We start from the raw sequence: 15,769 nt of genomic DNA on the forward strand, positions 1-15,769 counted from the left end.
TTACCACCACAAATTTGTTCAACCTTAAATTAACCCTTTTCTTTTAACCCTCCATGAACAACATTGAAAAAAAGTAGAAGGGTCTGTGCCTAGGGGCACGAACGGAAGCTTGACGTAGGACCGCTAGTTGACGAAATAAATGTGAAGAGCATTTAGTTCTTTTAATTGATCAATTATCTCAACTCTTTCCGTTTTTGAATTGTAGGCCTACCAAATTTGTAGTATTTTTTTCAAAGAGAAAATTGATTAAGAGAATCAATCAAAATCACTTGCACCGCTGCTTCTAAGTTTGGTTACAAGATTACAACTCTGGAGAGCATTTTTGTGGTCGTTGGGGGCTTGTGGTTCTGAATATGGACACACAAACACAGATAAATTCTATTCCAACTCTTTACTGATGTAAGCTTGATGGCCCTGAAAAGGGCCGGCCGTTTTATTGAAGAGGACATCCATGACCACTTACGCTTGGCGTGTTTAGTGTAGGTGACAGCATCACGGACCTCATTTTCCACGAACACCTTCAGTACACCTCATAGATCAGACCGGAGATACGTTTGACACAACCACGGCGAGCCAGACGACCGATGGCGGTTATCTCGAAGAACTTTGCGATGACGCTTGGCGCCTCCTTCACCAGACCTTTTCATCCTTTGTCTCGACCAGTCAATTGTTGCTTGTTAGGTGTGAAGGAGTGGACTAGCCACCATCTTCCTACTGCTGCTATTGCTGTTCACCACGGCGTCCGAAGCGAAAATGAGCTAATGCCTTTTTGACTTTAAATTATCTTTATTTCTTGTGTTTGTGTGGTTTACATGTATGAATTTTCAAGTGAAACAGCAGCGCTCTTTTATATCTTTTGAGGTTAAAGCAGAATGATGTGCAACCAAGTGGTATAAAAGCTACAAAGACTCCTCCCATTATGAGTAGTTTGCTATCAAGTAGCGACACTTGCTCTTTTCCTTTTGCGTACACGGCGAATGAGAACGACCCAAATTTGAGTTTAGTTCACTCATAATCGCCAAAAGTGCAGGAACTCAGCGATGAGTAAATTTGTCTCATGGTTTCCTGTGGAAAACCTAAAAAATCTGCCAGAAAATGAGGAAATTGACGAAAATTTTATTCAGTCTCGGAGTAGTATCAATAGACTGAGTGAATTCAATCTTTACTTTCCTCAAATTCGGGAATTTTTCCCTGGAAAATCCTGGAAAAATCTGGGAAAATATGAAGCAAATTTCCTCATCACTGAGTTCCTGCACTTTATTTCTTATTTCTGAGATAACAAAACTTCTATATACTAAAGGTCCTATCTGCATTGATCGATTCTCTTCATCAACACTCTCTTTCGTAAATAACTCGGCTTCACAAAAGTTTCCTGCCGTCTTCGTCGAATTAGATGCTAGATTGTTCCTTCTTCCATCGAAAATATCCGGCCGTGGCGATACAAAGTTGATCAAGGTTGATCAACATAATTTGTACCCCTGCTTCCAGTTTGATTACATGAGCATTTTGTGTGATCGTTGGTTCTGAATATGGACAAACAGGCAGCTGAATTCTATTCCTACTCTTTACTGTAATAAGCTTGGTGGCCCTGAAAAGAGCCGTTTTGTTGCCAAAGTTGGTGATGATTTAACCTCCGAAACCAAACAGAGTGCGTCTCTGTCACTTCAAACCGTAGATGACATCCATGGCCGCTTACGCTTGGCGTGTTTAGTGTAGGTGACAGCATCACGGATCTCATTTTTCAGGAACACCTTCAGCACACCTCGTAAATCCTGCCGGAGATACGTCAGACAGCGCCACGGCGAGCCAGACGGATGGTAGTTATCTCAAAGAATTTGCGTTTGGTTCTGAATATGGCGATGAGTGTGCAAAATATTACGCAATTCCATCCTCCCTATTCGCACGCGCCCGAGGATCGGAGGCGAATCCCACTTCGACTTGTTTCGTCTACTTACTACTCTCTGACAACTGTGCTGGGGAAGCAGCATGTGCATGTAGGTAATTGGTGGATTTGTTAGTTAATTCAATGCTTTTGGACAATGCTGGACATTTACCAGTTTTTCAATAGTTTATTGTTGAAAATCAACATTCGGAAGCATTGTTATCGATGCGTAGCCATATTTCTGATCGATTGGTGATAAAATTATTGAAATTAGACCAAGGGCAGCTGAGTTATTAACGTTCAAAATCTTTCTTAAATTGTTACATATTCCATTTTCAGTTTTCACAAAGTGTACTCCCATATAGGATTAAAAAACGTAGTCCTACGTCAAAAAATTACACCAGGAATGTAATGCAATTTTTTGACCAAAAAAATTCATTGAAGTTTGTCCCTTCATGCACCTTTGTGGTGCAATTTTCAGGCTATATATTTATTTATAAAAGGTGGGGCAATTGTCCCACCATGCCCACCCTGTGCACGCCAATGAAGATTTGATTACCAATTAAAATATTTGGTTTGAAATTGGTTGATATTAATCCAATTCTAAATGTCCTACTTTTAAAAGTTGATAAAGTTGAAACCTGCGTGGCTCAGAAAATATAACGAATGTTTAAGTTAAATGTGTTGAAAAAACAAATATTATTCATAATAAACTTGTACATCCATTATAAAGAAAAATGATTATTTCTCTTCCAAGATTTCGCGGTTCGCTCAAACACTTACAGAAACCTCTAAGATTCGACTAAACATGCAAAATGAAAAAAAAAAAAAAACAACAACAACCATAACAAACTAGGCTTGTTATGGCTCCTTTCCGGCAACCTTATGAGGAAACGCAGATCAAGATTGTTTTGCAATGTTTACATGAATAATTTACTATCACTTTCATGTTGTTTCCACCTCGGGTGCAATCGCTAATTAAGCATAAGGTTAAAGCACCTCGCATACAAGCCTACCACGGCCTTCGAATGTGCCCCTCAACCGATCCACACCACAGCCCACCTCCAGAAGCGATGGTTTCATCCATCGAAAACATAAATTCCAACTAACACAAAACAGCGGAAACCGGTCGGTGCGTGGTTAGCTCAGTGTTTAATCAAGTGCAGCAATATATCAACCTTACAACTTGCCCCCTGTAACATCGCAACATACAGCTCTCCGAAGGAAGTGAGGAGGAAATGTTATCCAAACAAATCAAAAGTAAAACAAAACCTGAAAAAAAATATAAGCATTGGGAAAACCGAGCTTCGGTCTGGGCTAAACAAACGCAATAACATAATTAAACTTTGCTAATTAGAAATTAAACTGAAAGTTAAATCGTCTCACCAGGTGATCTCCCACATGTGATAAACTGCAAAAGGGAGCGGAAAAGCGGAGGTGCATCTTCTATCGCGTAAGATGGTGGAAATACAAGACGTGAAAATGAATGAAAAACTTTCCTTCCACAATTGAATCCACCGTATGAAAGCAAGCGGAAGCACGAGGGAGGAGAAGAGGAACAGTGAAGAGTTTTCATTTTCCGCCGACGTCGCCGTCGTCGTCGTCGACGATCAGCCCACTAATTTGCAGAAAAAGAAAGAAGATTCATCTTGTTTCGCCCGCCTATCAGTTCGCTATTTTCATTTGTTTGCATATTTCTCCAAATGTTCACAAACGCATCGCAATTGAGCCAGTGCTCTGCGGTGGTAAGTGAAATGTGAAACGATAGCGAAAATTGTTTGGATGCTGAAAATGAAATGAGCTGAGCCTGTGGGAGGGGGGCAATGAGATGAAGACGATGAAAACACGCGATTGTAATATCGCTTTTAATGAAATTAGCATAGATCAGCGCATCTGGGGAAGATTTGCGGCGGCTGATGAGAGTTGAAGGCGAAAAATCAACCACAGTGTTATCGCACAATGCAATCTCGTGGGTTAATTGATACGGTGCGGGGGGAAACCACTTGACTGACGACGGCTGTACGGGAATATGTTGCCATCCGATATGGGAGGATTGTCTTTTTGTAAAGATGGTGTAATCTAGAATTACGGGGTGGTGAGATATTTACCGTAGAAGGTATAAGCTTCAATCCCCCGCATCATCCTTGATGTTCATATGAAATCAAACCATTTTTTCCTAAGCTGACATTTCCCGAAGGAAGACTACTTGCCCAAACCAGACCTGCCATATCAATAAGAAATAAATTGTCTCGCTTCAGTGACAGGGTAAACTGTTGCTCGAGAAATCTTTCTCCAAACGACGACGACGACGACGACGATACCAAAGCCATAATTCCCTCTCTGACTGTTGGCTGTTTGGCTGCTCAACTACTCTCAACGGTATGCTTCTTCATCCAACTTTACCGGGACGATTTTTATGAATATTTCATTGCTCGGGAGACATTCCTGACATTCGGTCCCATTGCGGGCCCACCCACTCACTCCACCCATCGGCCATCGACCACTTTGCATAAAGTCAAACGGATTATTTATCATCAGTTGGCTTCAGCATTCTCATCTTTTTTTTTCTCGCAGCGTGACAAGAGATCATCGGATTGGAATGAATCGAACATCAAAATAAACAGTCCGACAGATTCGAAAAAAAAAATTGCCAACACAGGCTGATTTTCGTCCCCAGCACGAAACGAAGCGAAACGAACGGTACAATTTCCTCCGTTTCCTAGCAAACCAAATTTCGATTCTAGGAGGCAAATAAAATGCTACACGAGTTCACGATTATGCTTTTCGGGCGCATAAAAACACATATTGGAATGTTTCGTGTGGAAAACGAACCGACCCAGGAAGGAGCATAACTGGGGCGGGAGTGTAGAATTAAATGTTTGACTTTATTGTGACCAGCTCGCCGTTCCGCATTTTTCGAGCGAAGAAAGCTTAATCCAACGTGTCTACAAAAAGTTCGGTTCACCGAGGAGGATGAAGTCACGAGGCAAACAAAGTTCGTGACTTGAATTCTTATTTGCTTGAGATGCTGCCCCGGCGAGGGCGCGGAAAACTCGGAAGCCAGCTCGTGAGCAGCGTGAGCGAGTTGTCTCAAATTTTAATGCGCCAAGGGGATTTCGTTCACATAAAGTGTAGAATGGAGGGAGCATACTTACTGGTAATTCATGTGACTAGTGGAACAGGTACCGGGAGATCTGAAAAGAAAGGCAACGATAAAAATCGATTTAGTAAGGATTGCTATTCTACGTTTTTCTGTTGCTAAAATGGTAACTGAATGTTTTTTTTTAAGTTTTCGTCTTCCTATACTTGTGATCCATCGTCCCATAGATGCATCAAGAAGATAGCTGCAAGGTTGCTTTCACACCTAAGAACTCTGGGACGCATTGAAGTTGGCACTACGGAAGCCCCTTCTTCTCCCGTCACCGTCGAGTCATTCCAGTTATCGTCCAGCAGTCGTCCCGGACCTGTGTGTGGGCTTGGAGAAGGGGTCTTCCAACCCGCAACTCAAGGCAAGTATGTTCATGTCATGATCAGTCCCGCTCCTGATTCGTCCTTTGGTTCTAGCGCTTTACCAACCATCAACTATGCATCGCCCGCCTGTCACCTGAACACTCTGGGACGCATTGAAGTTAGCACTGTGGAAGCCCCTTCTTCTCCCGCCACAGTCGAGTTAATCCAGTCATCGTCCTGCAGTCGTGCTGGACCTGTGTGTGGGCTTGGAGAAGGGGTCTTCCAACCCGCAACTCAAGGCAAGTATGTTCGTGTCATCACCAGTTCCACTCCTGATTCGTTCGTTGCTTCCAGCGCCTCACCGCCTCAAGAGCAACAACCGGCTGGTTCGACTGAAACGTCATACTCCGATGGCTTCAAATCCCACATCACCGATGCCACCGATGGGACATACAGCACTGCACCGGATCTTGCTCGCCACGTTTTGGAACATCCCAGATCAGAACGCGTTGCCTGCTGCCTCAAGGAAGCCCCTGAGCCACTCAACCCAGTCGCGCTTGCTGATTCCTGTCATCGTAGTCGTTCTGGCCCTGTGGTTGAGAATGGTGAAGGGGTCTTCCAACCTTCTACATCAGGCAAGTATGCGTTTGTTGAAAACAGTTCTTCTCCTGATCCGTCTCTGTGTTACAGAGGCTGATCGATCATTCTGCAGACCTCCAACCGACTTCGTTCGACCGCCTGTTGGTGTATTAAAGGGTGTCCACGATGAAATTGCCACACTATGAAATTGCTCTAACTTTTTAACCGTTGGGTAGATGAAAATGAATTAATGAAAATTTGGGTGGATTTAGTTCATAGTGCATTATTTACATCCTGCAAGTTTTAAAGTCCTGTGATCAAAACTCACGGAAATGGAGTCGAAAGAACAGCTCGTGCGTGATAAAATCTTGCGCATTCATCACGAGAACAAGGATCTCTCGCATCGTTCCATCGCTAAAACGTTGGGAATCGCGAATTCCACGGTGTCGCGAGTGATTAAGCGGTTCGAAGAACGGTTGACCACCGATCGGAAGCCCAGAAGTTCGTGGCCTGCGAACAAAGATTGATGATTTTTTCCTGACTGCCGTTGACTCTGACTACGATGTCATAGTTTTTACGGAAACTTGGCTCGATGACCGCATTAATTCATCTCAATTATTTAGCAGTCTATTCACGGTATTTCGAAACGACCGCAACCACCAGAATAGTACCAAATCGCGTGGGGGAGGCGTCTTGATTGCGGTATCCAAACGCCTAAGCTCCTGCATCGATCCTGCTCCAGTTTGCACTTCTCTAGAGCAGATGTGGGTCAAAATAACGACGCCTCGTAGATCAATAAGTATTGGCGCTATGTATCTACCTATAGAACGGAAATCTGATTCGAGCAGCATTGCAAACCACATCAATTCGATTGGTACCGTGTTCTCTCGACTAGAACAAAACGACCTAGCTCTGATATTTGGTGACTAAAAGTTTGGGCTCTCATGGAACGTTCCTGCATACGATCTTCCTAGCATTGATGTTCTTCGCTCGAACATGACATCATGTGCTCCTTGATGGTTTCAACCTGCATGGCTTAACGCAAATCAACTCGATACTGAATACCAACTCTCGGTTACTTGATCTCGTTATGGCGAACGAAGCTGCAGGACTGGAATGTTCTTTCCTAGAAGCCCCAGAGCCTTTGATTGGCATCGACACCTTGGAAGTTTCCATCAACCTATCTGTTCCTGTTCGCTACGATAGCCCCCCTGTTGATGTACATGAGCTCGACTTTTGTAGAGCAGATTTCGTCGCGCTGAGTCATTCGCTTGCCCAGGCAGATTGGCAGTTCCTTGACACGTGTTCATCTATTGATGAAGCCGTCAACTACTTCGCTGAGGTCGTTGGCCGGGCAATAACTGATTCTGTCCCATTAAGGAGACCCTCTCCCAAACCCGCATGGTCCAATGCTCGACTACAGAATTTGAAGCGTCTGAGATCGAAGGCCCTCCGTAAATACGGTCGTACTCGTAACCCATTCACCAAACGATTATTTTCAACAGCGAGCAACGAATATCGCACATATAACCGCATTCTTTACAAGAGCTACACAAGGCGTGTGCAGGCTAATTTACGGCTTAATCCAAAGCAGTTCTGGTTATTCGTGAATACCAAACGAAATGAGGAGGGGCTACCAGTCGAAATTCACCTGGGTGATAGAATCGCCAGCAATTCCCTTGAGAAATGTAATCTTCTGGCAGAACATTTCAAAAGCATTTTCAATGACACTACGGCTTCGTTGTCCCAAGTTGCTGAAGCGGTGAGGGACACTACCAGTGTTGCTTTCAATTTTTCGATTACCTCGGTTACAGTAGACCTCGTCGAATCCGCCATCAAGAAGCTGAAATTTTCTAATGCTGCTGGCCCTGACGGGATCCCCTCAGGCATCCTGAAGCGATGCTGTTCAGAGCTTACAACACCGCTTTCGAAGCTGTTCAATATTTCATTACAGCAGGGGGAGTTCCCTACGCGTTGGAAATCGTCATTCATGTTCCCGATCTACAAGAAAGGAGACAAGAGAAACGTCGAGAATTACTAATTGCCTGCTGTAAAGTTTTCGAAATCATCATCAACGACGCATTATTCTCTAGCTGCAGAAATTACATTTCTCCTGACCAACACGGTTTTTATCCCAAGAGATCAGTTTCAACAAATCTAGCTCCGTTCATTTCTTTATGTCTTCGGAGTATGGAATCTGGAGCGCAGGTGGACGTTGTATATACAGACCTTAAGGCTGCATTCGACCGAGTTGACCACTCCATACTGCTAGCTAAACTTGAAAAACTCGGTGTATCCTCGGGTTTAACTCGTTGGCTCAAGTCCTATCTGACCAATCGGGAACGTTGTGTTAGAATCGGATCAGAGCAATCGGACTATTTTACAAACAGCTCCGGTTTCCTCAGGGTAGCAACTTGGGACCATTGCTATTCTCGATTTTTGTGAATGAGGCCAGACTGATCCTCCCAACTGGTTGCCGAACGTTCTACGCGGATGATGTGAAGATCTATGTGATTGTTCGTAGCTTCGCCAATTGCTTACGGCTTCAGCAACTAATCGATACTTTCGAAGAGTGGTGCTAAAGAAACTATCTCACGTTGAATGTACAAAAATGTAATATTATCTCATTTCATGGCAAGCTGAAACCAGTGGCATTCAACTATACGATAAATCACCAACTTCTGCAACGTGTGGACAATGTTCGTGACCTAGGAATCACGCTTGACTGCGCCTTAACATTCAAGCTTCATTACTCGGGCATCGTTGCGAAAGCTAACAGGCAACTCGGGTTCATTTTCAAGATCGCTGACGAGTTTCGCGATCCTGCCTGTCTAAAAGCTCTATACTGCTCTCTAGTGCGATCGATCTTGGAATTCAGCTCGGTAGTATGGTGCCCGTATCAAGCAGTTTGGATAGCGAGGATTGAATCTGTTCAAAGGAAATTTGTTCGGTATGCCTTTCGTCACCTTCCTTGGAATGACCCTGTGAACTTTCCGCCGTACAAAGATCGTTGTCAACTCCTGGGTCTTGAAACACTAGAACATAGCCGGACGATTTGTCAGGCCGTGTTCGCAGCGAAAGTACTTATTGGTGATATCGACTCTCCAGGAATCTTGGCTGAATTCTAAATCTACGCACCCGAACGAGTTCTTCGGTCGAGGAGTTTCCTGCATCTTGGACCTCGTGCTGCGAACTACAGCTTGCATGACCCAATACGGTTCATGTCTGGGCGTTTCAACGAGTTTTACGAGTTTTTCGACTTTGCAGCGGAAACCTTTCGTCACCGTATTCAACGCAGACTCCTGAGAAGGTGAGTAGCTGTCCATTCAATGTACTCGTGAAAGATTGTGCTACCTGTTTATTTTTTGTTTTCGGTTCAACTGCATGACGAGGACTTCTACCTGGTTCACGGACAACTCTATGCTATAGGAGGATAACTTTTTTTATGCTATAGACTTTATTAATGTTCGTTGTAATTGTATCGTATTATTGTGATTCATGTATTTCGAAAAAAAAAATATGGGGTTTTTACGCCTTTTCTAGGCTTTTCCCCATCAGGCTTCATTTAGACACGTTAAGTCCGATGAAGAAAGACAAAATAAATAAATAAATAAATTACGGCATACTGGACACGATATGGAACTATAGACACGACACGGCACAATGGATTGGATACCACGCTACAGGGCTGACAGTCGTGTTATTCTGCGCCCTGAGTAAAGAAGGGTGACATCTTCTTGAAATGGCGAGTGGGCTAATAGTGCGGCTGCTCCCGTCCCGGTAAAACTTTGGCACTCCTCCGGATAGGTTCAAAACTCGTCACCAATTGGTTATTGGTGAGTAGTAGGCTCAGATGTAACATTCCTGACTTACGCCGATCTGGCCCTGCACACGGCCCCCATAAAGGACCGTGTCAACCCTAGCATGGCCTCCCTGCTTGCATAGATAACCATGAGATCACGATAGGAGACTACATACAACGAGTGGAAATAGCGGCCCGGAGGGGAAACTAATCAGAATGGAGAAAATCGGAGAAAAAAAATGAAGAAAAAGAAAAAAAAAACCAAAAAAAATTAAGGACGACGGTAAGACACCAGACAGTGAAAACGGAGGAGCGAACGAGTTCGCAAGGAGCGGGATATTGCAGAGATCACCAGTGTCAAACCTGGGGGCAACTTCGATACGACTTTCTTCGGACGCAGCTAATGAGATGTGGAAGACAGGCCGAATCAAGGTTGGGTGGTCAGTGTGCCCGTTGAAAGCTATTCCTCGGATGTCTAAGAAAATGGAAAGATGCTACAAGTTCATGGGCTACGGTCACCAGGCGAGAAACTGCAAAGGCCATGACAGATCTAATCTGTGCAGGAAATGCGGAGAGAAGGGGCACGTTGCAAAAGACTGTACGAAGCAATCGAGGTGCATGCTGTGCAAAAAGGAGGACAGAAACGGCCATGTGACGGGAAGTTTCAGGTGCCCAGAGTTCAAGAAGGCGATGGTGCGCCAGCAATAATGGAGGTAACCCAAATAAATCTCAATCATTGCAACACAGCCACTGTTGTGGTAGTCGACAACGGAATCAAAGTGCGACGTTGCAATCATTGCAGAGCCATATCGAGTCCCTCTTGATAATGGTAACTGGGTGGCAGATAGGGCAAGAATGTCGGCCATACAAGTCATGCGCAGGCATCCCATTCAACAAGTGGTGGCGGGCTGATACGAAGGTTTCGTGATCGCCAAAATCAATGGAATCTTTGCTACGCACCCCCGAGATGGACAATTGAGCAGTTCCACCAGATGCTAGATGGGCTAACCGGAGAGCACATTGGACGGAGACCAGTCGTTATCGCAGGAGATTTCAATGCTTGGGCAGTGGATTGGGGGAGCAGATGTACCAACGCAAGAGGGTATAGCCTGCTGGAAGCTCTGGCAAAGTTGAACGTCAGTCTGGCCAACGAAGGAACCATCAGCACCTTCCGCAAAGATGGTAGGGAATCCATTATCGACGTTACTTTCTGCAGTACGTCGCTAATGGCAAATATGAACTGGACAGTGTGCGAGGAGTACACCCATAGTGACCATCAGGCGATCCGGTACAGTATCGACGAACGGACGCCGGTGGAAATGCGGATGACGAAAGTCAGCGAGCGGAAGTGGAAGACGAAGGCATTCAATAAGGATCTCTTCATCGAAGCTCTAATCGTAGACAGCAGCGTCCCGGGCCTAAGCGCGAACGAGTTGACCTAATCATTAGCAAGGGCATGTGACACAACTAAGCCGAGAAAACTGGAGCCAACGAGCAGGCGACGTCCAGCTTACTGGTGGAACGAGAAAATTAGCACCCTCCGTGCTAGTTGTCTTCTAGCCAGAAGTGGTTTTCTGAGCGGCCAAGGCTGCACTAAAACGAAAGATAAAGCTGAGCAAGTCAAACAGTTTCCAGGAGCTGTGCCGAGATACCGATGCCAACCCCTGAGTCAACGCATACCGAGTTGCAATGGCGAAGATTAGAGGTCCAACGATGCCGGTTGAAATGTGCCCCAACAAGCTGAAAGTCATCGTGGAGGGACTTTTCCCACAGCATGATCCAACCCAACGACCTGGCTATCTGGTTCAGGATGATGCTGCACAAATGTCTGGACGAGGGTCAGTTCCCTGATAGGTGGAAGGTACAAAAGCTGGTGCTGTTGCCTAAGCCCGGAAAACCGCTGGGGGATCCTGGGGGTTTTCAAACTCCGCGTGTAATTTGATTTCATCTTTCCTAGCGCAGCGAAGCCAGGTTGTAGACCTGGGTGGTACTCCCTTGAATCCCCGGAATCTCACGCCACAAGGATCCTGTTTGAGCGCCCTGCTGTTCAGCCTATACATCAACAGCCTGCCTGGTGTGCTAAAATGACGACCTCCAAATCTACATATCAGGCCCCGCAAGCGAAATTAACAGGCTCGTCGAAGCAATCAACCAGGATCTCCTCGCTATCGAACGTTGGGCCACTGAGAATCGTCTGTTTCCCAACCCAAAGAAGACGCAAGCTATAGTCTTTTGTAGAGATGGGGCCATAATCCCTCAAAATAACATCCGCTTCCGTGATGAAACCATTACTTTGTCGAACAAAGCTACCAACCTTGGTCTCATTATGGACTCTAACCTAAAATGGACCGACCAGATAAACGAATTCACCAAAAAGATCTACAATACTCTTCGTACGTTCAGGCGCTTCCGTGGGGTGCTTTCCAGACAGATTCGTATGAAGCTCGTCCAAGCTGTGGTGATGCCGTTCTTCGCATACTGCGACGTCGTGTACTACCTAGGACTGTCCAGCGCGCTCAAGGCTCAGTTGCATCGATGCTTCAAGTCGTCGGGGAGGTTCGTGTATGGTATCCGAGGGCGTGACACGACCAGAGAAGTGCGACACACCATACTCGGATGCGATCTTGCGGAAAACTACCACTGTCGTATCTGCTGCTTCATGTACGGGGCCTACCATGGAAGCCTCCCAGAGTACATCACGCAGTACACACCCAAAGGTCGGAACGAGCGAGCTACCGCATCCTACCGCATCACACCACAAGTTCCCGAAAAAGTGTTCTAATATTCGGAGCGTCCACCTGGAACGCACTACCACTAGCTACAAGGCAGCAACGGACTCTCACGTCGCTTAAAGCGGCGCTCCACAGAGCTGATTAATTCTCTAGGCTAATACCAATAGTAGCTGTCGATTTAAGAAATGTCAAATGTTTAGACTTAGACTTTAATTTCATTCTTAACTCCCCACTGAACTGATTCAAAATGGTTGCTTCCTTGACCTGATTTATGGTTCTGTAACTGACAGGTTTTCGTTATGCTATCAATAAATTACAATTACAATTACAATCGTATAGGCCAATATGCTTGCTGGATACTGTCGGAAAGCTCTTGGAGAGGATCATCCTGAACAGGCTGACGAAATGTACGGAGAGTGAACACGGATTGTCGGTGAGGCAGTTCGGATTCCGGAAAGGAAGATCGACGGTGGATGCAATTCGGACAGTGATTGACAGAGCTGAGAAAGGTTCCAAACAGAAGCGGAGAGGAGTGCATTCAATAGCGCCAGCTGGGAGGCCATCGCCAAGGCGCTCCATAGAATGAAGATTCCAGATTACCTCTGCAGGATTCTAAGTATGTAGTTACTTTCAGAACCGGGTCCTGGTCTACGAGACAGACTCGGGGCAGAAATCGCTTAGGATCACGGCGGGCGTTCCGCAAGGCTCCATTCTAGGTCCCACGCTGTGGAACGGAATGTACAATGGGGTGCTGACGCTCAAGCTGCCCGAAGGAGTTGAGATCGTTGGCTTTGCGGACGATGTCGTCTTGACGGTAACCAGCGAGACGCTGGAAGAAGTGGAAATTCTGGCGGCCGAGGCGATAGATACGGTTGGTAACAAGGAGCGAAGCTGCAGATGGATGTTGGTCAGTAACTGCAAAGCAGAGCAGCGGTCAGAAATCACCATTGTTTTGAAGCGCGTGCTAAAGTATCTGGGAGTGATGATCGACGACCGGCTGAACTTTAACAGCCACATCGAATAACCTTGCGAGAAGGCGGCGAAGGTCATCAACGCAATAGCCAGAATCATGCCGAACAATTCTGGTCCAAGCAGCAGCAAGAGGCGTCTTCTGGCTAGTGTGTCCTCATTGATACTAAGGTACGGAGGGCCAGCCTGGATTGAAGCGCTGAAAACGAAGCAGAACCAAAGGAAATTGAGCAGTACGTTCCGGCTCATGGCGATGCGAGTCGTGACGGCGTACAGAACCATTTCGACGGAGGCAGTATGCGTTATCGCCGGTATGATCCCAATCGGCATCACCTTGGTGGAGTACTATTTGAGGAGAGATACCAGAGAAGTACGAAAAATGGTGAGAACGGTGTCGTTGGCTAAGTGGTAGTAGTAGTAGGATGCAGCGTAGAACGGTAGATGGACACACAGGCTAATACCGATTCTTTCGACCTGGGTAAACAGGAAGCATGGAGAAGTCTACTTCCACTTGACGCAGTACCTGTCTGGTCATGGCTGCTTCAGTACCTGCATCGGTTCGGACACACAACGTCACCCTTCTGTCCGGAGTGCGGAAATGTTGAAGTATCACCAGAGCACGTGGTCTTCGAATGTCCTAGATTTTACACTGTGCGAGAGGAGATGCTCGCCCTTAGCGCGGAGAATGTCGTCGAAGAAATGTGTCGAAATGAGGGCACTTTTAACGCCGTCAGCAGAGCAGTTACGCAGATCATGTCAGCGCTGCAGCCAAAATGGGGAGAAGAACAGCTAGAAAGTAGTAATGTGCTCACACAAGTGCGAAGTGAAAGCCGAAGCCGGGAAAAATCTCCGTCGGAGTAGGCTGAATCCACCGCCGGGGGTTAGCCGAGTAGAACGCGACGCTGGAAGCTAAATGGCTCACAAATTGGAGAGACGATCAGCGAACTGGAAGCGCCAGTTAGCTGAGGTAAAGTGAGGTGCGTAATGCACAGCCCCCTCCGAAGTGATACGACAAGTGGTTTCGGGGGAAAAAGGGCAAGGCGTCCCAAGAGGTTTTAGTGCGGTAAGAATCCAACACACCGTTTTATCGCGACCATGCGCCCGGTCGTCAAGCGGTGACATGATGGCCTTTTTAAAGGTTTCTCCTTGCCAAAAAAAAAAAGCTACAGGAGGCTTCTTGAAGCTTTCCTAAACCTTACTATAAAAAAACGACACCCACAAAAAAAAACCAAATTAAAACGTGTTAAAGCGCACGCGGCTAGGAGCGACTGGAAAACGCGTCCCTACTGATTGACGACCGATATAATGATGACATCTTCAATTCAATGGTTCTCTTTCCGAATTTTCTATGCTTTCTTTATTAATCAAATCGATCCAATTTCAATTAAGACAAAACTCAAACAACTTCCTTCGTCAGAATTCTAATTGGCGGTTCAGTACAAGCTGATCTCAGTCCAGTTCAGTGATTTGCTAAATCTCCTCCAGATTGTATTGATTTACCTTAACCACACTGAATTATGTATGTGCTCACAAACTTCAACACTAACAAGCTACTTATGCACGCTAAATTCGAAAACGAATGGAAAGAGCAAGAACTGCAAATAGAGTCGAAGAAAATTAACCCTTAGAGGAAGTTTCAAATTAGTTCCTGACTTTCGCAGGCACGATTTGTAAACAATAAGTAGTCTCGATTAATTATTCACGTAGTTCCCAAAGCATTGGCTAATCAACAAACCTTTTATCTTGGAAAGTCATTACCTTCAGGGGCTGCTGCACCACTTTAAATCGTCTTAGCTTATATTTGCCCAAAAGGAAGTACCCATTTTGCACTAGCGTCCTTTTCTAGCCTACTGCGGCCGCTCTGCTCCATTATTCTATTCAAACGAAACATTATGCGAAACGAGCAACAAAAGGCGAACCCGGCGCGGCGATAATATCGAAGAGCAAACATCTTTCGAAACATTTTTAATAAATCATTAACTCCCCGCGCGCCCCCAAGAGGCCTCTTCTAACCAGTTCAGGCCAGCCCAAAGTCAACTGTGGCCCTGTCGCAGAATGTCCCTCCGCGCAGATGTGGCCGGTACTTTGCTTCCTTCTGTGTTTTCGGTCGGGCAGTTTGGACCAAGACGGTATTTTTCTCATGAACTTGGTTGACTCGGAGGCAACGAAAAATGCAAACGGGCAGCCTGTGCAAAACGTGACAATGAACCGGTAAGTGTGAAAGGTACAGAACGAGAGGGGAAAGGACGGAATAAGCTAGAACAGCGTTTCAATTATTTATAGTTTGTCATTTGGGTATACTGGTAAGGGCTATGCAGTAGAGTTTGGACGAGAAGGCAGACTTTGCTTTATTTA

At 45.7% G+C, this 15,769-nt stretch overlaps 1 protein-coding gene across 2 annotated transcripts in view; it reads right to left on the reverse strand.

The window, feature by feature from the left end:
* Positions 1-15,769, reverse strand: part of LOC135700728 (uncharacterized) — a 310,244-nt gene that overhangs the window by 150,279 nt on the left and 144,196 nt on the right. For both annotated transcript variants that reach the window (XM_065221344.1, XM_065221353.1), the window contains exon 2: positions 5,038-5,076. The gene's annotated coding sequence lies outside the window, so the exon portion shown is untranslated. The remainder of the gene's footprint in view (positions 1-5,037; positions 5,077-15,769) is intronic.

The sequence above is a fragment of the Ochlerotatus camptorhynchus genome, unplaced genomic scaffold (assembly GCF_037179485.1).
Source record: "Ochlerotatus camptorhynchus isolate MF236.1 unplaced genomic scaffold, CSIRO-AGI_Acam_v1.1 ptg000012l, whole genome shotgun sequence".
Lineage (NCBI taxonomy): Eukaryota > Metazoa > Arthropoda > Insecta > Diptera > Culicidae > Ochlerotatus > Ochlerotatus camptorhynchus.